The sequence below is a fragment of the Plectropomus leopardus genome, chromosome 22 (assembly GCF_026936395.1).
Source record: "Plectropomus leopardus strain MGB_pleo_1.0 chromosome 22, ASM2693639v1, whole genome shotgun sequence".
In the NCBI taxonomy this organism is placed as follows: Eukaryota; Metazoa; Chordata; class Actinopteri; order Perciformes; family Serranidae; genus Plectropomus; species Plectropomus leopardus.
This window is the reverse complement of record NC_142197.1, coordinates 27,232,990-27,257,869: the sequence shown is the minus strand read 5'-3', so window position 1 is coordinate 27,257,869 and position 24,880 is coordinate 27,232,990. Positions and strand designations below refer to the sequence as shown.

Below are 24,880 nucleotides of genomic sequence, written 5' to 3'. Positions count from 1 at the left end.
CTGTCCACACTGTCATTTGCAAGAGATCAGATCGGATTTGTTGCATCCATACATAAGCGCTCTGTACTGACCTATCTGCATGGGTTGCTGTGGTAACGACGTAGGCGTCATTATGTGTGCTGCTGCTGTGCACGGGTGTATGAGTGGAGGAAAAATGGAGATACAACATCTTGCCATCCAAATACTTGCATTGTCAAGTCACGGTGCTGAGATCCCCCGCCGCACCAGACAGACACAGCAACGGAGGAGACTGCTGCAAATTGGGATGTTTGGAACTGCACTCATGGCGGGCTCCACTGTGCAGCGAGAGATTTGGCAACATCCACAAAGCAGTGAACGGAGGGAACATGTCGTTCTCTGCACATTTGATAATGACAGGTGGTGTGCCAGTTCACGAACAGACGTTTGACAGGCTCTGTGACCATCTAGAACCCTGTATTTTCCGTCAAGACACTTCCTTCAGGCGGCCAGTACCTGTGGAGAAATGGGTCGGAATGATGTGAAGGATGTTCTGATATCTGTTTTGAATGACCAGAGCGTCCGGACCGAAGATGCATCTGTAGAAATTCATTTTGAATCACATTTCAAACCACCTCCACATGTGGTTTGGATTGGATTTGCAAAAATCGGATTTCATGTTGTTTTCTGTTTAGACTTCATAAAATCAATTTGGATACAATCTGGATATTACAAAAATTGTAATTGGGCTGGCAGTCTGAACAAAGCCTAAAAGATTTCATAAGATTCCAAGATTTCATATCCAAAGAGCAATCAGAAAGGGTGAAAGTGTAGAAGTAAGTTTACTTATAAATAAGTGACTGATGAATAGAGCTGCGTCATCTGCGAATTTTAAAGCATCAACGGCGTTTGATAAGTTTTGTATGTGTGTGTGTGTGTGTGTGTGTGTGTTCGTGTATGTGTGTGAAAGAATGAAAGCCTGGATGAATGGTGGTGGACTTCAACAGTCCCTCTGTGTGCTATGCTATGGCGATGTTTATAGGTTTTTTTACGTAACCCTTTTTATGTGTGGCTGCTTACATCACCATTTATCCACTCTTCTGATAAGTGCGTGCCAATTACCTTTTCAGAAAGCAGAAGAGTTTTTGTGTCTCTTCTGTCTCTGCAAATTGTGCATCCCAAGTTTCCATCCTTAACAAACAGCCAGGTGTTGCGGGAATTCCATTCTCTCCACTACTGGCTGGTCCAGTTAGCTGGGAGAGAGGCAGGTGGAGTCACCGTCATCAGAGACCTCTGAGCTTTCATTAACCCCATCCCCATTCTCTGTACTAGGCTCGTCCTCGTCCGGGCCCAGCTGTTGGCGGGCTTTCACTGGCAACAGCCCCCACAGATGCAGCGATGGTGTCAGTTGTCCTCAAGCTAGCATCTGCCGAAGAACTCGCCTGTTGCCACTCTTTAGAGTCACTTGTCTTATTTTTCTTTGTAAATGTCTGTAAATGCTTTGAAATTTGCGAGTAGGTTTCCCTTTTTGACTGCAAAACATGGCAGTAAATACAATTCAGCACTAAACTGAGCGGGTCCAGCGGCTCCAGCGCAAATGATCCAGAGCGGGGTTTTTTTTTCATTTCTGATGTCTGATTTAAAGTGACACTTAAGACTAGCACCCCCACACTTCAATGGTGAGGACAAGAACTGCATGCAGGTTGGCATCTTTATTAAAGTGAAATAGTGATGAATCACCCTCATGTGCAAATCATTCTTTAAAAATAGCCTAATTTTACACATGATACATAATTATGACAATACAAAAAAAAAAAAAACAAAGGAAATGCATGGGGGAAAAAAAGTGCATTTTGCCAATATTTTAGAGACCCCCCCCAAAATTTCACAAATCATGTTTTCAGGGGATCTCATGTCTCATTAAGAGGGGCTGAGACCTCCCCAGCTCCTGTAGTTCGCACCCTGCCTCTTATGTATAACCCTAGCTTGTACCTCTCAATATGAAGGTACAAGCTATAAGCTAAGATCTTATGTCGGGGAGACTTTAAATTTTGGTTGGAAATAAAATCAGGTTGATATTTTAAATGTCTAATGACAATAGAGTTTCACATTGTCCAGACATTAACATTATCATGAATTAAAGACATTTGTTCTCCATACCTTATGGCTTCATGTATTTATTCTGTGACAAGATGATGTTGGTATGAGACACCTGGAAGATGTTGGATTTTGGTTATTTAACAACACAACTTCAACCAACAAAATTTCAATGTTGTGATCTTGGCATCAGATGTCCTGAATTTTAGTCACATGACATCACAACCTAAACTCAACCAAATATCAGCTATTTTAAAGTTGGTGTCCAGCTGGCATGGTGAGTCATATGGCAAGCCATATAAAAAATGATGAACAATGAGAGCCAGATAAGAGAGGACATTAGTTGTTACACCTCCTGCTTTATGCATTTAGTGCTTAATAATCTATTATCTATTTGAGAATTTAATAGTCAACAAGAAACAGTTTCTATGTTGATGAAATAGTCATGATCAACTACATAACATTTGCTGGTATGCTATTTCTTTTATTTCATATGAACAAAGTTAAGAAAGAAAATTGATTGTCAACCTCTGGCCATTGATAAAATCTCATCTCTGGGTGATATGGTAGAAAGCTTTAGCAGCTGCTGAAGAGACCCTGTGATCACATTGTTCAGTCAGGAATAAATTAAATTGTATTGTGGCTCTGACAACTGACCGGTAACCATCCGATTACATATGTGACCAGCATGCAGTTTGGCATCTGTCATCACTAACATTTTGTAGACAAGATTGATGAACTGAATAAGATGACCTGAGAATGATATGATGTGTTTCAGCCTGTTTGTATTATATACAAGGCTGTACTAGAAGTGTTTTCTACCTTCTCAATGGGCTGGCAGCACAAAAGAAGCCATGTTTAGTTGTCATGTCACTTTATCAGCGGAGCAGATAGCACAGACACGTAGGCGGGGGAAGTGGAGAGGTATCTTTTGTTGGTGAGAGTATTAATCCGCTCTAATTCAAAGCACAGTGGGTCCCCAAGCCCTTGAGACCCCCGGACCTTTGGTATGTTCACACGGTCTTGCTGCCAGCCAGGACCGTATTTCAGACATTGTGGAGAAATAAAGTCTTTAATTTGCTGTACTAGTATCAGAACAAACAAAAAGATTTCAGCAACAGGTTTCATGGAAATAGTGAAAAATATAGTTTGAGGATATTAATACATGTCTATACATGCAGATAGAAATCAGCAGTGCAGACACCTGCAGGATAGACAGCCTTACTTTGGATTTGATATTTGGTGAAAATTCTGGTCAAAGTTTCAGATGAATCATCTGCGAGTGGAGCTCTTTCTTAATGACATGAGGTTAATGATAATGGTGTTTTCTTAAAGTATACGTCCAGCACTTGGCACAGCCCTGCTTCCACTCACTGCAAATTGAAGAGCGCTGGTTTATTTTATGGATGTAAACCATGACACTGGGAATTCAAGTGGGAATAGTTTTGAGGAACACTTACAAGCATGAATTCATCCCACAGTGTCAAACTGACCATGGCTCTCCAGAGCTCTCCAGCTCCTGCATTCAAAATCTTACTATGCCCATGTGGCTGTCTTGTTTAGCACTCTTTTAAAAACAAACAAACAAAAAAAACCCCAAAAAAACAATCATATCACACCTGGCTATTTCCGAAGTATTACATAGTCTTTAAAGCAATATGCAATATTTTTCATGAATCAGGAAATATGCATGTCTGTTAATCTCCATGGACATGCACTGTGTCATCTGGAGGAGAAAGTGGGAATGTAAGCAAGAGGAAATGGTCAACAAAGAAAACTCCACTGGCAGCTTAAACACAGAGTGCAGAGAGACAAACAGGACAGACTCTGTACACCTGTCTGTGTGTCTGTCTGTCCGTCCGTACATCTGTCTGGGTGTCTCTCATATGAGCTCAGCTGTGTTTCCCCTCAGTGTTAGTCAGCCTTTGATGATGTCACATATAGCATGAGCTCATTTTGAAAGAAAGGATATGCCAACAAAGAAACATCCTCCTCCTCCTCCTCATCATCATCATCATAACCTCCCATTATAACTTATTTCATGACCCCCATCATTATCATCACATTAACAGTTATCTTTATCATCATCACCACTGTCATCATCCCAGCAGGTATCTTCATCCTCACTCTAACAGTCCTCTTCATCCTCAGTAAACACAGTTAATGTGAGAGCTGCTTTTTATTCGCGGTGCAGCATCTTATTTCCCGGGACGCGCACTACCAGCCGTGAGCGCGCACGGCTATCACGTGGGAGGTCCCTTTAAGTTTCCACTGACAGAGGCCTGAGCGTGTCACATGGACATGAGCTCATGAACAGGCAGGAATACGGAGGGAGGCACAGCGCGCTCAGCTCCCAGCTGATGGACAAACGGACGCAGTCATCTGCCGACACACACTCAGCAGCTGCGGACAGAGCCGAGCCCAGCCGAACCTAACCGGGGCGGGCCGATCCGGGCTCATTACGCCTCATCAGACGGGACCTTTTGCAATTGCACCTGCCAGCTCTGACACGCACTTTGAAATCGGAGCAAAATGTCGCCTCTAAGTCCCGGAGCAGCAGAGGAGGAGCGGAGGAGCAGCAGAGTAGGAGCAGCAGAAGAAGAGCGCCTCTCAGCGTGAGTCAAGTTGTGTGTGACAGCTGTGTCGCTGTGGGCTCGGTGGTGTGCTGCTGCCGCAGGTGCGCTGCCTGGTCAGTGTGTGTGTGTGTGTGTGTGTGTGTGTGTGTGTGTGAGTGTTATGTGTGTGTGTGTGTGTGTGTGAGAGAGAGAGAGAAAGAGAGAGCAGCCGCATCTGTCAGCGGTTGGAAAAGTGTGTTTTTATTGCAGAGAGCGCAGTCTCCTGCAGGGGAGAATCTTGATCATGAGCCATGTGCGTCTCCAGCTCAGTGTCACCACTGTCCGCATTCCAGGTGCTGTTGCGCACATTGAAATACAAGTTGCCGGTAGTAAACGGGGCCGGGTCTTCGCTGTGTGTTGATGTTCGGCTTCAGGCTGAAACATGCCGATCCTCTGTCCAAGCCCAGCACTCAACTTGTGCGGACACATGCCAATAACAAGTCAAGTTGTTGATGATTTTGACATTTAAAGCAACTTCACATCATTCAGCAGGAGTCAGTCCCAGAGAGGTGTCACACTACACCGTCTCTGAAAGTGATCTGACTGTCAGATCAGTCCCCTGACTTACAGTGGGACTGAACGTTGATAAACTCTGCCTGCTTGCTGTCATGAGGCAGCTGTTTGCCCCTGTTTGTGTGACCCTTTGAAACACTTTCCTTGTGCTGCTTTCAGATGCCTTTCACAAGTATTTAAACCTCTGATCCCTGAGCAAAGTGGTGCGATTTCTTTCTAAAACATGGAATAAGGCAATGAGCAACTTGGTAATACATTTTTCACAAATTGCAAGAAATTAGTTTATTTATAAAATTACTTTCAAAAAGCTAGGGAAAAATGTCTAGGGAAAAAAGACAAAAGCTAGGGATAAACTATATTTATAATATTATAATTTTCATAATAAAATTATGATAAATACAATGATGTTACTTTTTTTATGTTTCAACACTTTTCCAACACGTTTTTACCAATTTCTTGCTAATTTTTGGGTAATTTATGCTGTTGTTGCTCATTGTTTTTGCTCCATGTTTTTGAAAGAAGTCAAGCCAATTTGCTCAGGTCTTGCAGTTCTCATGTTTGTGCAGCTCATTACAGAGTTAACTAAAGTGAGGAGCATTTGCTTAATCTGCACACTCATATAAACCCAGCACAAGAAAAAAGGACAAGGAATTTGAGATAAGACCTGCATGAGGCCCACTGTCACTGGTACTATTTCTGCATAACTATTTCTCACTCATAGAATAGAATACATAGCCCTTATTATCATTGTTTAAGTACAACAGAATTTGAAAGTGCCATGTTACAAAGGTTAATGAGTAAATATATATTTTCTTTTGATTTAGATGAACTTACCCTGAAAAATAATGTGTTTTTATACACTTTTTCAGGTCTTCCAGGTCATTTCTTAAAACATTTTTTATTTTATTCAGTCATTTATTGATTGATTTATTACAAATTTCAGGTCATTCTCTTGTACTTTTCACTAATTTCTTGCTAATTTTTGGGCCATTTCCTCATTCATTGTTCATTGCCTTTTTCCCATGTTTTTGAAAAATATCAAGCAATTTGTTTAGGTTTTATAGGGTTAATAAAGCTCTCCGATGTTTCTGTGGGATGTTTGGAAATGTGTCTATGAGGTGCTGCCAGCACTTCAATACTTTATACTCACCACGAGGAAAACAAGAAAACCACCTGCCTGCTCAGGCTGTTGCGCAAACACACACATAAACATACACATACACGCGCACACACACACACACACACACACACACTGGCAAACACACACACACACCAGTCAACATTTTGCTGATTCATAACATTTCTGTAGCCTTTTTGACACAGAGAGTTCAAACAGCGTCTAATTTTGGCCCCAGCTTCAGTCTCAAGCAGTGAGGGGAAATCATTCCCTGTGTTAATGTGAGTGTCTCTTCCAGAGAAGCTCTCCAGCAGCAGAGGCTGTGTCTCAGACTGGGCCAACTGGAGGAAGCACCAGTTGATGTGAAAGGCTGGCAGATATGTAGAATGTGACTGCTCAGCAGAAATGTGTTATAGAGGAAACCTAGTAAAATAACCTGATGATAGGTGGAAACCCCGTTGCTTGTCATTGTTTGCGTTTTTGACACATGGAGTTAATTACACACCTTTTATTTACCCTCATATCTATGCCTAACTGTAAGCAAATTAGTTGTGGTTTTACTTCTGGTGAATCTTCCTCAATGTCAGTGTCAGTGTTTTATTTAACACTCAACCTGTGAGGTTTGGCTGAAGTATCAGTTTCATCAATAAGTCATGGAAATGACTGACAGCAATTTAGATAATCAATGAATTGTTTACTTTATTTATCAAACAAAATGTCAAACTGTATCTAGTTTTAGCTTCTTAAATTCAAAATTTCTCCCCTCAGATTTTCACTTCAATTCAGTTTTATTCATAAAGCCCATTATCACAAATCAAAATGTACTTCAGAGGGCTTTACAGCAGACGACAACGACCTGTCCTTGGACCCTTTCAGTGAATAGATAAAAACTCCCTCCCAAAAAAACCCTTTATCGAGGGGAAAAATGTCAGAAACCTTAGAATGAGCAAATGAGGAGGGATCTTCCCTCCAGGACGAACAGATATGCAATAGATGTTGTGTTTACAGAACAGATCAACATAATAAAATTACAGTAATCCATATGAGAAAATGATACATAGAAAGAGAGAGAGAGAGAGAGAGAGAAAGAGATGCACAGCAACAACAAAAGTAACTGATTATAACAATAGTACTTGAAAATTTTAATATTAATAGATGTAGCTTATAATAGTATTCATGTTTCATGTATATATTAATAAGAACTTATATGTATGTGACAGTGATAATCATATGTGTATAATAATAGGAGTATGACTAATAATAATGGCAGAAGTAGTCAACATCAGACAGGACCATGGCATCAGAAGCTGAGTTAGTGATATGCAGTAATATGACATAAATGTTTGCAGAGAGATAGTCAAGTCAAGTCAATTGTATTTATAGAGCCCATTATCACAAAACATGGTTTGCCTCAGAGGGCTTTACAGTGTACGACATCCCTCTGCCCTTAGACCCTCACATCACCCAAGGAAAAACTCCCAGAAAAGAACCCCTGTAACCAGGAAAAAAAGGGAAGAAACCTCAGGAAGAGCGGTACAGGGTGATGAGGGATCCCTCTTCCAGGAGAGACAGACATGCAATAGATGTGGTAAATAACAAATGAAATACAATCATGGCAAAAAAGAAAGCGAAAGAGAGAGGGGAGGAGAGGGTGAGACAAGGGGAGAGAGGGGGAGAGAGACACAGCAATAATAGAAACAGATGCATGTCATATTACAATAACGATATGTGTGAAATTATCAAATGCACTGTATGATGATGTTGAGGGAGATAATAACAGTCTCATGCACATGTTGATAGGGAGGTGTCCAAAGGCAAGATCACAGCATCGGCGCAACCAGGACCAAGAGCACGATCAGGGCGAGCGGGGGGCGCAGTATCAGTACAGCCACAGCACGAGCACAACCAAAGGCAGGGTCACAGCGTCAGCACAGCTATCACCACAGTCAGGCACAGTCAAGGTTATGGCCAGGATCCAGGGAAACTAGGAAACAAGGGAGCAGGAACGCTCCCGAGAGGCGACAGGATTAGTGTAGTGCAGTTCAACAGACCCAGGCTCTGTAATCGCGAGCGCCAGGTAGTGACAGTACCACATGGCTATCACAGATGTAAGGCTAAGCTAAACTACTGAGGCTAAGTTAAGCTTGCAAATGGCAATGCAGTTAACAGACATGCATGATTTTCCAATGGAAAACAGACTGTAAGGTTTGCATTTAAAAATACAACACCAACAGCAACAATGGGAAATTGGAGCAAACCTGATTCAAGCCCAAGTGGATTTTGAGAAATTATAGCCCAGCCCTATCTCCTAACGGGCGGGCAGAGAATCAAAGGTTTAACACATTTGAAGTCATGCTTCTGGTGACCTGAAATATGTGAGTCCAATATTTCAGTCCGTTCTCATTCCGAAGTCATCAATACTGTCGCTTTTGCAGCGACTTTGGCATAAGATTCTGGCCTAAACATAACCACATGCTTTTGTAGCGTAATCCGACCATGTGCTTTTGTTGACATCCCGGCATCGGCAACTGAGAACATCAAAAGCAGATGCAGAGGAACACTTAGAGCTTAATATGTAGATGTAGAAGTCCACTGACAAAGTTGTGATGAGATTGTGTTGGATACTTTTTTCTCCTTTAAGCTCTGGTTTGGTCCCTATCATCTCCAGAGGGAAATATGTGTCTTTAACTGCTAAATTCTCCACTGTGTTCACCAGTTAGTCTCTGACTGTCTGCTGTTTGCTGCTGAGCAGGTGAGTTTTTAGAACGTTTTGCCTCTGCTTAACAAGGTTGGTGAAAGCACACAATCCAAGAAGTGAGATGAGGGCTATAAAACAAAACAAGGAGTTCAAAGAAGCTAAAATACTCTTTAAAACAGAGGAATTGTTGGTGCTTCACATTAAATGTTGTTATTTCATCCATTGCTAATATAAACATCAATATTAGAGCAGCTTTAATTTATTGTAAGAAAAAAAATGAAATATTCATTGATAATGGAAATAAAAGTTTGTGAACACAGTTATTTCTATCAAGGCTCACTTTTAAGCTTTAGAACTCATTGAATGTTGAATAACTTGCTATCAACATACACTCTTAGTAATAAAGGTTCCAAAATGGTTCATCCTGAAGGGCTGAGGTTACTACCCAGGACCGTTTGCTTCTGAAGAAAGGGTTCTTTGTATGACTAAGAGTCCCATTAAGAACTTAATCCATGATTAGTGGGAGTGATATGTATTGGTAATGTAATCAGTTGCTATTTCCAGAGCCCCCTTGGGTGTGTTCTAGATAAAACCATTGGAACATGAAAGGGTTCTTGGTTGAATCCCCAGCTTGGGTTTTAGATGCAACCTTTGGAAAAGGTTTATTAAAAAGCATTATTAGTAGAATCCCCTGGGTGGAATCTGGATGAAACCCTGGGAAAATATGAGTTCTTGGTAGAACCTCATGGGTGGGTTCTTATTAGCACCCGAGAGGGTAGCAAGCTTCTGGATAGAACCCTCAGAGATGGTTCTGTGTGGAACCATTACACCATAGGAGGGTTCTTGGTAGAACCTCTCATAGGGGGTTCTGAATGAAACCTTTCATAGATGGTTCTGGGTATTACCCTTTATGTTAGGTTCTAGATAGATCCCTCTGAAAGGGTTTGATTTCGAAAAAGTTCTATGAGAAACCAAAAAGGCTTCTCCTATGGGAAAAAGGCAAATAACCCTATATGGTCTAGCAGTAAGTCTTTGAGTTTGGGCTGCGTGTGAAAGGTCAGCACTCACTGCTGCTGCTAGAACACTGAGGGAAATGTGAGCATTTCATCCAATGCACGGTGAAATATGTGCTATGAGCTTTAGAATCCAGGACAGACATTATGCAACTGTGACTTTGTAATGCATCATGGACCAATAACAAGCCTCTCTCAGCTCTGTTTCTCAGTATGAATTCTATCAAGAGTGAGTGAAGTTCAGGGAATTGATAAGACTGTGGCACAGTTCGAGTCATTCTTGTTATTACTGGTTCCTGCTTCACTAGAAACCTGCGGGTTGGCATCACCTGTGAATTCACACTCCCGCCCCTTCATCCTTGTTTGTTTAGTCAAAAAAACCAAATGTTTTTCCCCTAAATCAAGGAATTATCTGTTATTCCCTGGTAAACAAATCAACCAGTGTGCCTTGACAAGTGCGGGCAGGGCACAAAACAAGCTTTGGTGTCCTCCAGCACTCCAATGATAATGAAATTTTCAATAATCCTGCAGCATTAACCATTAACCAGCATTAATCCTGCTGTGTTTGGCCTTATTAGCCGAGAACAAATCCATCAGCCTTTTGAAGCGAACTTTCACAGCTCTGAGCTGTTATTTCCGCCTTTGAGCGCATTACTTGGCAAACCTAGGCTATATGCACGGAATTCCACCAATGAGCCTGGACCTCAGATTAATGACATGCTTGAAATGGCTGGAGTGTGTCCGAGGAGTTCTGATAACATGGCCTGCTTGTTTTGTGTGTTCCTATTCATTCGTTTTTTTCTGGGTGCATGCATGTGCTTTCTGAAGGCAGACTTTCCCATCACAGGCTGTGCATGATGTTTGTCAGATGTTGATGCTTGCCCTGTGTCATCAAATACATCTGTTTCATTCAGATAGAAATGAGCATGTTTTGTTTTCATTCAAATTCAGTTTTTCCTATCTTCTTCCCTGTATTTATGCAGCTAAAGCGTCCTCCCTCCACCCTGCTCACTAAATCTCTGTCTGTGGCTCTCAGTCCTTTCTCCTCAGCAGCACGGCCACAGAAAGATCTTTGCTATTTGAAGCCCCAGTATCGCAGACTAATCTGACAAATGAGCCCATGACGTTTTTTCCTCTGCTGTGCGTTTGCTGAATTATTGAAGTAAATGATGCATTTTTTTTCTGTCTGTGCATTATGTGCCTCAATGTGAGCGTAGCTCAAACAGCCAGCTGTGAAAGTTGTATTTCCGTTGGGTTTATGTGGTCATAATTAGCAGCTCCCATGTGACTGGGTGTATGTGTGTGTTTGTGTGTTAGAGCTTGTATGTGAGAGCACGCCTGTGAGCAGGGGTGTGCTTGTGTTTACATGACGGCCGACCAGGAAGGGAAATGACGCAGGAGGCAGTGGAGGGGCGAGAGCTGCAGACATTAAACTGCTGCAGAGAGGATTGAGAGAGAGAGAGAAACAGAGGGAGAGAGAGAGAAAGAGAGAGGGAGAGAGAGACAGAAAGACAGAGGGACAGAGAGAAAGACAGAGGGAGAGAAAGAGAGAGAGAGGAGGGGAAAGGCAGGAAAACCACAGACAGATAAAAGATTGAGACAGGAACAAAGAAACTAATGAGTGATCACTATCTTCACTACTGCTGTCGACTGCAGGATCGCCGCCCAAACCACCATAAACAAACAGGCAGTAAAAATGAGTCAGTGTCTGCGTAGGTTGGGCAAGTGCGCATTTGATTATGAAATGTGTTTACCCTCTGCTCACTATAAAAGTAGTGACACAGGCTTTTGTTTGTACGGAGCTTTGGCTGTTGAGCTCTGAGCCAGCCTCCCCGGTTTCTATCCACAGTCATCATCCCTATGGATGGCTGCCCTCTCGGACTGGAGCACACTCCAACTTCCTTGGCTGTTAGAAGACTTTCATAACAGCTTCTGTAATGGACACTCCTCAAATATTTCCCCAGCAAACACTGGGCTTCCTAAGGGATGGAAAATGGACATGGGAAGATGGCTTTCAAAGGCGCTCATGGAAGGCCCAATGAGCCATCTGACAGAATGTATTATTCAGGGAAGTGATGAAGGGAAAATCTGCCAAAAATCACTTTACTCAATGATTAGGTTGACAGTGTACTCCCCTCCACTGGCTGACAGTAATGTTGTTGAAAGTGGACTCCTCTATGGCTTCTTTGCATCATACTGTAAAGCTCTGCTCGTGTTCAAGGCTGCGACCATCTTTACCCCCATAGAATAAAATAATGGACGGAGGCACTGGATGAGAAGGCTGTGCAATTAATCGAATTTCAACTTCGATTATAATTTTGGCTTTCCTCGATTTTAAAACAAGATAATCAGGATAAAAATGATTTTGCGCAGCATGATGCGTTAAAAAATGTTGCTCCTGTTTTGACTTTTATTTTGTAAATCAAGTGCACCCTTTGCTCGTGCTCTGCCCGTCCCACCAAAGTCCACATAGAAGTTTCAGCACAGGTTGAAAACAGCAAGTCATGATGCACTGCCTCTCTGGTTGTTTTGAAACTTCGGTGTCTCATTTTGGATCAAGACAGCATGTGCAGCGAGAGAGAGAGCATGAGTGACAACAAGCATGAGTGGGGAGAGCAAGACATGTTCGTGCCGGTGATGATAACAATGAGGCTACAGTGAGAGGAGCAGAGAGAATGAACAGAAACGTGGCTGTGTGATGTGTCAACAGTTGAGGCTCTTTGTCAGTGAATAAATGCCACAACTCCTCAAGACCCGAGACACGTTCCCATGTCTAACTCGCCAGCTGCTGATTAAAGTGACAGAAGTTAGCCCTGAAGTTAGCAGGCTAAAGTAGCCTCTCACTGGAAACAGACCAGGCTTCCTTAAGGTAGACTGTTAAGGTGGACCAGCTTTTCTTATTGTAGTGACACTTCCAGCTGCTTCTAAACAGATAATGTAGAAATGTCTGTCTGCTGAGTCTCTCCTGAGTTAGTGAAACAATCATTGATCCCAATTAAAAATGTATTTTGCTGTTATTTATACAGTAACTGTAATATATTTTCAAATTATATTAGTTGGGTTATGTTTTACTATTATGTGAATATGAACAAACAGTCACGTGCAAGATGTGTTATCAAGTCATGGCTACACCACAAAGCTTTCATTGTTTTTCACTTCTTATTAAAGTTAAAGGACATCCAGTGTTAAAACCCACCAGAGTTAATGTTCAATAACTGAAAGATGTTCTGAAGGCCAGTGAGTAATTATATGAAATAATCGTTAAATAATCGTGATTTCAGTATCAATCAAAAAAAATCGTGATTACTATTTTTGACACAATGGAGCAGTCCTACTGGATGGATGGATGGATGGATGGATGGATGGATGGATGGGTGGGTGAAGATAAATCCAACACTTACTGCTAGCTTGGTTGGTTATCACAGTGCATTATAGTTATGTATTAAGTGTGATCCCTGTTGGAAATATACAGCTTAGAGCACAGAATGGTGCTAGGACCATCTTGAAACTGAAGGAATTATACTGATTTTCAACAAAGCAGCCCCGCAGCACATTTTACCTAGAGCTGTGAAACTTTGGAGGCCTGTGCAACACCCCAGTACCTACAGAAAAGTCACTTGGGGCCATACCGTAAAACCAACAGGAAGTCGGCCATTTTGATTTGAATCCATTGATTTCCATTGTTTCCCCTACTCTCAGCAGCAGATTACAGCAAATACAGCCCTCCAGCAATCACACAGGCTGACTGCTTCCCTGTTTCACATTGCTGGCAGCTGTAGCTTTGACTCTACCTCACAGACACACACACACAGAGAGAGAGAGAGAGAGAGAGAGAGAGAAAGAGTCAGAGAGTGTCCCAATACCTTCTAAAGAAACCTCACAGGTATCCAGCTCCACAGAGCCCTGCCACAATCACACAGGCTGGCTTCTTTTTCCCACTGCGGTGTTGCCCTTTTCCATCAGTCGCAGGTGAGAGGTGTGAGGGCCCGTTCATCACTGCTTGCAGCTTTAATTTTTATTTTTATTTTTTTTTACCCTTTTTAATATTCAGGGAAGTTTTACTGAGAGCCCAACTGTCTTCTGACCACACTCACATCTGTGTCTGATTTATCCTCTTGGGAGCAAGAATGTGCTCATTAAATTTAATAGTAATCTGTCCAAAAATTGTTTGAATTTAACTGGGAAATTTTGTCCTGATGGTGGTGCCAGAGGAAGGGTCAGGGGGTCACAGAGAGCAATACGAGTCATTCTTTTGGGATTATTAATAACCAGAGCAAGTTTTTTTTTAAGTCTGGACGTTTTGTTTTTAGGACAGACGTCCTGGACCACAGTCTTGGCCAAGAAGTTAAGGGGAATCTTTGACCTGTTGTCTTTAGGGGATCACCCCAGAGTCATCTTCTGGGGATTGTGGAATATGGAATATAGATACATGTTAAATGGATGGATGTGCTAAATATATATATATATACAGTGGCGGCTTGTCAATAGGGGGCGCTAGGGCGCCGCCCCCATCAAAATTACAGGAAAAAGTATAGACACACAGTACACATAAATCATGCAATAAAAAGTAATTATCACATCTGTGCACTCAGAAAATGTGTCTGACTTTTAATTTTTCAAGCCTTCCCATCCCATATTGGGTTTATTCAGAGTTGTTTTTTGTGCAGGCTGAAATACATATGTTTCAAAGGCGAGGGACGCCGGCCAAATGAGTGTGTATGTATGTCGTTAAACTTTTCTTCCATGTGACTTCACGGTGGTCTCTAATTTGTTACTCAAAGATTCTCCTCCGGGCGCAGCTCTCTGCGCCCGTGGCGAATCAGCGCGTTGTCTGTCATTGTTCATCCAACCTGATTGATTGATGATACCTGTCAATCAAAGTCACACCCCTGGCAGCGTAGACGCGCGAGCGCATCTGTCACAAACACAGTCAACAGACGGACCCGCGCATACGGATGCAAACGGACAAGTCACGACAAGACAGGAGACAATGGCGGCAGCAAAACAAAATTCGGTTGTTTCTTTACAAAATAATAATTTCACGAGGCGTTCACTGGAGGAAAAGAAGCGGATTAAGGAGCTTGGACCGGACCAACCGGACTTAAAAATCCAGCAGCAGGCAAGTGACCGTGGGCGGAGTTACACCCGGGGCTTCTCCCGCCTGTGTTATGCTAAACACAGTTGGCTAACTGGATGTGAAGTTAGCAATGCTCTTTATTGCTTTCCCTGCTTGCTTTTTCAAAGTGTTGGCACTGAACCTCTGTGGACAACAACGGGGGTCAGAGACCTGAAACATCTCTCTGAAAAATGCAAACGGCATGAAAGTAGCCGTAGCCATCTTGACAACAGCATGAAGCTACAGTTTTCTGGCAGAATTAGCATGCTCTCCATGGAAAAGAGACTTGTTTGTGAAATGACAGATTTCAATCAGAAAGTCATTGAAAAATTTGCTGGCCTGAAGGAGAGGAGAGCAAAATTTATGTTCAAGTAGAGTTTATAGTTGTGTTGTAATCCCCACTCCCCAGTGCGCCCCCCCAAAATTTTTTATCACCAGCCGCCACTGTATATATATATATATATATATATATATATATATATAGACCTGATCTCTAACATATTGTGTAATGAGTGGAGATGCCTGTATTTTCCTCCCTGTGGTGTATAGACTTGTAAAGCGTCTGACTGCATTGCGTGCCTTCTTCAAGGCGCTGTGATCACACTGTGAATGGAGTGGCTCTGGTCAGAGGTGAGCAGCATATTGCATTGTTAAGCAGCCTGCAGGATGGAGGGGGAGTTGGCAGGGAGAGTCTGGCCTGGCACCAAGCTGCTTGGCATTCTGGTGGCCTGGGGAGGACGTGAAATGAAACCTCAGCAGGGCACGGCTAATGGAGGCGAAAACTTCCCATGTCTTTATTAGAGACGAGATGAGGGAGGAAAGACATAGGGTGTCGATATAATGAGATCTGGAACAAATAATTTAGCATGGCAGTATTTGTCCTTAACTCTCTTTGTATGTGTGTTGTTTTCCTCTTCAGTAGAGCTGCTGTACTGTAGGAATATCAGGTCGGGCTTTAACAAAGATGTAACGTTTCCTGGCAGCAGCCCACCGTCCATATGCCTGCTGGTCACGGCAATTAAAAGACGAGATGGGGAAGAAAAACTGGATGTGGGGGCGAAATATAAACACAGAAATGTAAAGAGGGTGAAAAGAAAAAGTGATGTACTAAGCTCTTGATGGTTTTCTTTTCTTCCCTTAGCACCCTCCCCCTCTCCACTTTCTACACACACATAAAACACACACATTCTCCTTGTTTGCTTTGATTAGCGTTCACATGGCAGAGGGTGACTGAGAAAGCTCTGCCACCAGGAAGTGTTCACAGGAGCACAATGCAGAGCGCTGAAGAGCAGACTCTAAAGAGTTTGGAGGGAGATACGTTACAAGATAGCTGAAAAGGATTGAGATTGGGAAGCATGTCCAAGAGGAGTTCAAGGGGAAATGTATGAATAAGTTCAGTGAAAAGATAACCTACTTGAGGAAACTGACGGAGCTGAGATAATTAAATGAGGGTTATTTTGAGGAGGTAGTAACATTATCCTTGATTTGCTCCATAGTTTTGAAGATATTACAGATATATTATATATTATATAGAGAGAAATATTTAAAGAGGAGTTACTTCATGGATGGAGAGCTGTTTGTTGCCCGCTCACAGTAAATGCATTCTCACAATTAAAGACACCACTGTATCTGATTAAATGTCTGCTAACATCCAACTGTTGACTGGAAGCTTTAAGTCTACAGCAAAAACATTAACACTTCCAGCCTGAGATCAGCTAGGTCGCTCAATAAAAAGCACTATGAGCCCCGCTTTGATTTCTTTAATTACAACAATACTTATAAAAATGTCATTATAAAAGTACTTTAACTTCCTTATAACTGAATTTTATTAAATGTTATTACAACAGTAGTGTATTCAACTTTATTATATGACAGTAGCTACTTTAACTTTGGTGTAAATGTAGTTCATTAAGTAATTTTTTTATTTTAGTAGTTAACATTAGTTTAAAGGATATTTAAAAATATAAAGATATATATTGTGTATATTGTGGATAGACTTAAAATATAGTAATATTATTTTAAAGCCATATTTTTAACGCCCAGCCCTGCATTAGCATATTATATATAATTGTTAATACATTATGGTTAATGGTAAATGGTATACTTGTATAGCACTTTTCTAGTCTTATTGACCACTCAAAGCGCTTTAACGTTACATGTCACATTCACCCATTCACACACACATTCACACACTGGTGGCTGTTGCTAATGCACAGGTGCCACCTGCTTCTCAGTAATCATTCACACACACTCACACTCCAATGACGCAGCATCGGGAACAATTTGGGGTTCAGTATCTTGCCCAAGGATACTTTGACATGTTGCCTAGAGGAGCTGGTGATCGAATCGCTGACCTTCCGATTAGAGGACGACCCACTCTACCTCGGAGCCACAGACGCCCTATTAGAAAAAACGTTCACAGTAAATAAAAAAAGAGATGAAGTCATAGAATAAGAGAAGTGACATACATAAAACACATAAAATATACAGCAAGAGCATTGCACAGATGGAGCAGAGAGACAAAGTGCATTCATGTCCTGAAAAACAGTTCATCGCTCCCCATAGACTTTGCATTGCATGAGGGTACCTTCTTGTCATTTATGTCTGCTAGCAAACAACAGAAAAATACCTAAAGGCTGATTTGTGGTGGTGTGCACTATCAACATCGTATTCAATCCATAACTAGCAGTGGGCATTTTGTCAACTTGACCTACAAACTGTAGAGTTTGAAGTTAACTAAGCCATGTAATGCCTCTTGCTTTTGATCTTTGTTAGCGTAAATGATGATCTTACCTGGTGATTCCATCAAATTGTTGTGAATATCAAAATATGTAACTCCTGGCCATTCAGTGGGATCATTTCTCACGGACAAGACGAGTCAGGAGATGTGCTAAAATAATCCTTTGACATGCTAATATAAATGTTTTTAGTTCGTATGCGTATGTGTGTGTATTGTAGCACTTGTGTGCATGGTTTAAAGCCCTGTGTCTGTGTTATGGTGGATGGTGTTGATGGATGTTATAGGCTACTGAACCCAAATACACTCTTCAATGTCATAACAAAAGGAAGGATCATTTAGCTACAGCTCAATTACGGACAATGTCCATCCACAGATCCGTTCTGCAAATTGTTAAAAGTAAATACGTATATCTTAAAAAACATATTGCCTGTAACATTACATGCAGAAAAAGAAGGAAAAAAAAGTACAGTTTTTAAAAAAATATTTTAAATTTTTGATTACTGCTCAAAACACTTAAAAAAATCCACAGATTCTGTTTGGGTTGCTGATAATCAGCATTAGTTATATAGTCATGTTTTATGCACAGTTCCTTTCCCCATCTAGTTTTCCTGTGGCTCACTTAAACCCCAATTGCACTGTTTTTACACTTCCTGTTCAAAGGCGGATAATTTTCCCTGTAAAACTGACAGTCACAGATAGCAACCTCAGTGAAATGAAATTCATGAGTTCACAACACAACACTCAACTCCATACACTACTGAGCATGTTGTGGTATGAGCTGTAGCTCATGGTGGCTAAAGTTAGCTGATGTTGGACAACTTCACATTGATATTTCCGTCCAGCAGAGACACCTCTTCAACTTCACTGTCTCATTTTGGATCCAGACAGTGTGTGCAGTAAGAGAGAGAGCGTGAGTGACAATGAGCACGAGCGGGAGAGCAGACACGTGCCGGTGATGGTGACAATGAGGCTACAGTGAGAGGAGCATGAAGTAGGAGTATGAAGTGAAATGCAGCTGTGTGATGTGTCAACAGTTGAGGCTGTTTTGCAGTGAATAAATGCTATAGCTCTTTAAGTCCCAAGACGCGTTCTCATGTATAGCCTTTTACCTACTGATTAGTGACAGAAGTTACCCCCCGAAGTTAGCAAGCTAAGTTAGCTTCCCACTGGAAACTGACCAGGCTCCCTTAAGGTGGACTCTTAAGGTGGACAAGCTTTTCTCATTGTAGTGACACTCCCAGCTGCTTCTGAACAGATAATGGAGAGAAGTCTGTCTGCTGAGTCTCTCTTGAGTAAGTGAAACAGTTATTGATCCCAACTCAAAATTTATTTTGCTGTTATTGATACAGTAGCTGTTATTTTTTGTTAAATTATATAAACCCCAATTCCAATGAAGCTGGGACATTGTGTAAAACGTAAATAAAAACAATACAATGATTTGCACATCCTTTCAACATAGGTTCAACTGAATACACTGCAAAGACAAGATATTTAATATTCAAACTGAAAACTTTATTGTTTTTTTTGGGCAAATATTCACTTATTTTGAATTTGATGTTTTTTATTTGATGAGTTTATCAGTTTGAACATTAAATATCTTGTCTTTGTAGTGTATTCAATTGAATATAGGTTGAAAAGGATTTGAAAATCATTGTATTCTGTTTTTATTTACGTTTTACACAATGTCCCAACTTCATTGGAATTGGGGTTTGTATTAGTTGGGTTAGGTTTTATTATTACGTGAATTTGAACAAACTACAGTTATGTGCAAGATGTGTTACCCAGTCATGGCTGCACCACAAACCTTTCATTGTTTTTCACTTGTATTTAAAGTTAAAGGACATCCAGTGTTAAAAAAAAACCCGTGGGAGTGTTCAATAACTGAAGGATGTTCTAAAGGCCAGTGAGAATCATGTTAAATAGTCATTAAATAATTGTGATTTCAGTATCAGTTAAAATATTTATGATTATTATTTTTTATTTTTTTGTAATCTAGCAGCCCTATCACATATTATGTTATAGGTATTCTTTTATGTCTGCGGTTAACGTCTTGGGATGTCGCTAATGTGATGTCAACCAATGCACATATTGGGATTATGGAGCAGGTAGTTATGTTTAGACAACACATGCATATGGCAACCAATGTGGGACGTCTATAAATGCACATGCTAGCACTGATGGTTAGAATAAGGCACATGGTAAGGTGCAGAAAAAAAAATCACATTCAGATGGGAAGTGATCACCAAACTCTCTAGGGTTTGTTGGACCCATCCACCGCCCCTTTCACACGCCCTATAGGCACCCTCACGCTCCTTATTAAATTAATACCGGCAGCGGGTCGACCTGATGCCATCCAGCACAATTTCATGTGCAGACTACATTTGGCTTTTGGCATCACAATCTTACGCTTGAAGTTTGAAATGAGAACAGGCTGCATTGACAGTGGTGTTAGAGACTCCTCAGCTCTCATTGGTTGAGTAGATTGGAATGAAAGCCATTAGAAGAACTATGAGGATGAGGAGGAACATGATTTTTTTCAAGTTTGTTGTCTCATCAGGATATAGTGTCAGTTTCAGCAAACATGACAAATGCTATTGTCATAAAGGTCATAGCTGGATTTTTGACAGCTGGCTCAGTGAGGATGTAGTTGAACAAGCTCTGGTAAGTAGGCCAGAGGCACAGGGGAGTGTCACATGAACCAACACTGCTATGTTAGCCATTCTCCAGTGTCCTGTTCAGCCACAGATGGAAGAGAGACAGAGAAAGTGAGAGACGCTTAGCGTGTGTCATGTATCCCATGCTGCTTGACGTCTGTGCATGACACCCAAAACCACACAGCTGAAAAGGGGAAGTGCTCAATTCCATGGGCCTGGAGACCGCTGTGACCCCCCACAACCCACTGTCACCAGCATTCAAGGTCAGCAGACTCTGGGAGCCTCTCCATGCTGAGTGCTGGCGTTCAGCTCTTAATTGAGGTCACCGGAGCAACAGGAAGTTCATCCTGGTCCACAGTGTCATGGCAGCCTGTGGCAACAAAACTCTGACCAGTGTCTCTCTGTCTGTTTGCCTGCTGGCATGCTCTCAGCAACCTCCTTCTCGTCCTCTCACTGACACTCTCTCACAGCCATCACTCTGCAGGCCCACTAAAGTCAGACACATCCCCACGGCAACAGGAGAGACCCTGAGGGGGGTGAGAGAGATGGTCAAGGTTAGAGAAACAGTGTGAGTTCAGGGTGATAAACAGGAAAGAAGAGCAGAACCCCCAAAAAACCAAAGGTTCAACCAATCAATGCTTCCCATGTTACTGACATGGCTGTATTTGCTTGTGGATTTATGTCCGTTTGCACATGCCTTTCTTTGGTGTGTCACAGTGGCGTCATCAGTTCCGGGCATCCGAGGCTTTAGCCCTGAATGTTTTATAAATAGCCCCCAATCTAAACATGTATATAACTATGTAAACTGTTATATATTTTATATAATTATATCGTTAATAAGAACAGGTCTAAGGGAGTATTCCTTATACATCATAGGAGGGGTTGACTGTTTGTTTGTTTTTATTTTGACCCTTCTCACAGCAACAGATAGCCTATTTTTCTTCTTTCAGCCTCCCTGAGTGACTTGTGGAAAATGCGTTGTGTTCATCCCACATGAGAAGGACCATTGGAAATATGAAAATACAATGGTAATTTTTGCTATTAAAGTTTCTGTCTGTGGTCAAAGGTCATTTTGGGGATTTTAATTTTGGCAGGCCCGCGGGTTTGGAAGGCATGCTTTCTTTGGAAATCATGAAAAAAGAAAAAAAAATCACCAAAAATTTTAATAGAAAAGAAAGAAAGGGTCTTTTTATTTCAAAAAAAAAGGAAAAGAAAACATGCCTTCCAAACCTGTGGGCCCGTCATGTTTTCTTGAAAAATTATTAAAGAAATACAAAAGCATTTAAAGTTGGATGCCAGAATAAAAAAAACATATATCCCTCCAAAGTTTAACTTTGCCTGTGCAGTAAAAAAAAAGACATTCTTTTGTGTCATAAAGTGTTATGGTTTGCTTTAATTTTTTTCAGTATCGGTCCAGGCACCAGTTAGGCACTGGTACCCTTAAAAATAAGTTTTAGCGCCGGTATCAGAAACAAAACAAATGAACCCTACAATCTAATTATCATTCGATACTTGTGCTTGACATTATGTACTTAGTTTGATTGTGCCACAAAAAAATACAGACTATTTTTCCAACTCTAGTCAATAAATGTTTAATGACAGCAGTTGTAAAGTATTCTGTTTCTACTCAGCACTAATTACTAACAACTACTAATATTTCTAACATCACAGTTCATCATTGAAGTGAAATAAAAGTTTTTCAGGGTAAATAAGGAGCATATAAACGGCATCAAAACAGAGCTTTTTCATCAAAAATGAGGATTCCCCTCTGACCCTCCTGCAGAAGTCTGAGCTAAGCCCCCAGTGTCCTTAAATCCTAGAAACATTTCTGGTCTGTCATCTGCCTTTGTCCAGCGCATGGAGGGAGGGATGATCTCTCCAAACTACCCGTTTGCGCCAGGGTTACGCAGCAATAACACAACATCTCAGGTTCCTGCGTCTTCACACTAACAGCACACGCAGGACTTCGATTTGTGAGAAAGCCTCTTGATACAGCCTCTTGATCAGCTGGTGTAGCTGACATTATATTGTCTTTTTACATAAAGATGCACACACACACACACACACACACATGCACACACACGCACGCACGCACACGCACACACACACACACACACACACACACACACACACACACACACACGCACGCACACACACATTTGCTCATTCCTTGTCAACCACATCCACCTCTACCCGTTTATGAGCAATGCAACAGCTCCCCCCTTCCTCCCTGGCTTTTACGTCACAGTGACTGGCCTAGATTGTTGAAAATGGACCTGGAACACTTACCGTTTATAGCATTTCCTCTGTCTCTCCCTGATGTAACAGCAGAGCACGACATTCCCACAAAAAAAAGTTCTGCCACCTCTCCTCCACGCAGAACAATAGAAAGGGGACAGGCCAGAGCCGTTGTGTTCCACCATGCTGCCTGGTATTACACCATTATTTTAACCTCAGATGCTTCTGAGAATGCTCTCATATGTGGAACACTGTGGAAGAACAAAGCATAAATGTAAGATCAAAATAAATATAATCCATAGTTACTTCACTAACTCACTCATCTAACTCTCAGCAAGACAAAACAAACATGAATATATTGACATCAAACTAGTTCCAGAGTCTTTGAATTCCCCTACGTGAATCTTTTAGCATCATTATCAGTGATCTATTGTCTCACATACACACATTTTAAGGTTGAGATTTCAATAACTTTCTCATTCATTAATATATTAACATGTAACCACTTCTCATGTGTCTTCGACATCCTGTTACAACTATGACAGCCACTAGTTTGTGGAAACAAGCCCTCAGAAAAACTATTAACATCATTATCAGTGACCTTTTGCCTTATATGTGCAAATTTCAAGGTTGTGATATCAATAGCTTGCCACTAAACGCACCAGACAGATGAGATATTATCATCTTATAAAGTTGTTATAGCTAATGTAAGTATCAACCAGCTGCTTATTTACACAGCTAGTGGACACTTAGCATTCATGCGGATTGGTGTTTGTGTCCAGCATACTGTACATGATCTGGTTTCCACCAACTCAGGGGAAAGAAAATCACACTACTTAGCTGCTAAACAGGTTACTCCTCTGGTTTTTGTAATATTTAATTTCTTTATACCTACCTGAAATTTCTGTGATGTACCCATTGAAAAACATACCATCTGAATTTCAAATACCCTGGTATACTGTAATACCGTGATACCATCCAAGCCTTCTGACTTCAACAACTAGTTGCCAACTTTGCCAGTCTGATGTATAATGCTGGCTTTATAGTCCACAGTGTGTTTGTGAACCCACTCATGAAATGTGCAGGTTTGAAAACCAAAACATTAAGTGAAAGATGTTAAAATGCTTCACAGAGCTGAGGGGAGCTCCAGAGTTGGCTGACAACTGTCTGTAGGTTTGTCACTACAAGTGACAATGTTCTCATTAACACAGAGCCAATTAATGCTTTGTTCATGTATGAAGAACAAAGATTATTGCAGCGTCATGTTATTAATTTTGGTCTGGTTCAGCATTACTCATCTTTTAATTTTCCTGCTTGTTTCCATGTGGGAAAAGGAAGTGACATGCCTTGTTGTGGCTATTATGCTCTACTAGCCTTGCCTGAACCACCTCAGTCAAGTCATGAGCGTACGTGTGTGTTTTTTGTGTGCATGTGCGTACATGTGTGTTTTTTTGAAGGTGCTGTGAGGTGATTTGAAGGTGCTGTGAGGTGATCTCACTTAGTTACTGAAATGTCAGTGTCATCTTATTGATTTGATAATTCCACTCTTAGCCTTTCTATTTGTCTGGTCACCCCCCACCCCCCTTCAGCCTGCTCGTTCCCTGTTCCCACGGCAACACGTGGCTAATTGTTACATAACAGCGGTGCATGCGGTGTGTGTGTGTGTGTGTGTGTGTGTGTGTGTGTGTGTCTCACTGTGGGAAATCAAACATGCAGGCTCATGCAAGTGCATTACTGACAGTGTTAACACTAATTGCACCTAGGGCATGTTGTGTGTGAGTGTGTGTGTGTGTGTGTGTGTGTGTGTGTACCTTGCTGCAGTCTGTGTAATTTCCACTGGATGGGAACAATGTGCAAATAACAGAAAGAGCCCATTATGACTTCTGTACAGTGAGGTGTTGATGAGGGATGCATGATGGTTAGGGTGTTGTCTTTGGTGCTGATGGCACATGGCATGCTCTTTTCTTCCTGTTCAACATGTTCGCAGCGTCTCGTCCTCAGAGTGGATGAGTGCATGTGCACCCTATGTGTCTGTGCTGTGTCATTCATTGAGTGTCCTTGCTGTTGTTGCGGGTGTGAATGTGGATCAGTGTATGATGGAATAGTGAGGTGGAAGTACCA

General features: G+C 41.5%; 1 long non-coding RNA gene across 1 annotated transcript in view; it reads left to right on the top strand.

The window, feature by feature from the left end:
- The first annotated feature begins 4,598 nt into the window (after window positions 1-4,598).
- The window catches only part of LOC121961252 (uncharacterized), a 97,596-nt gene continuing 77,314 nt past the window's right edge, over window positions 4,599-24,880 (top strand). The window contains exon 1 of the long non-coding RNA XR_006107035.2: window positions 4,599-4,670. This is a non-coding gene — a long non-coding RNA (uncharacterized LOC121961252). The remainder of the gene's footprint in view (window positions 4,671-24,880) is intronic.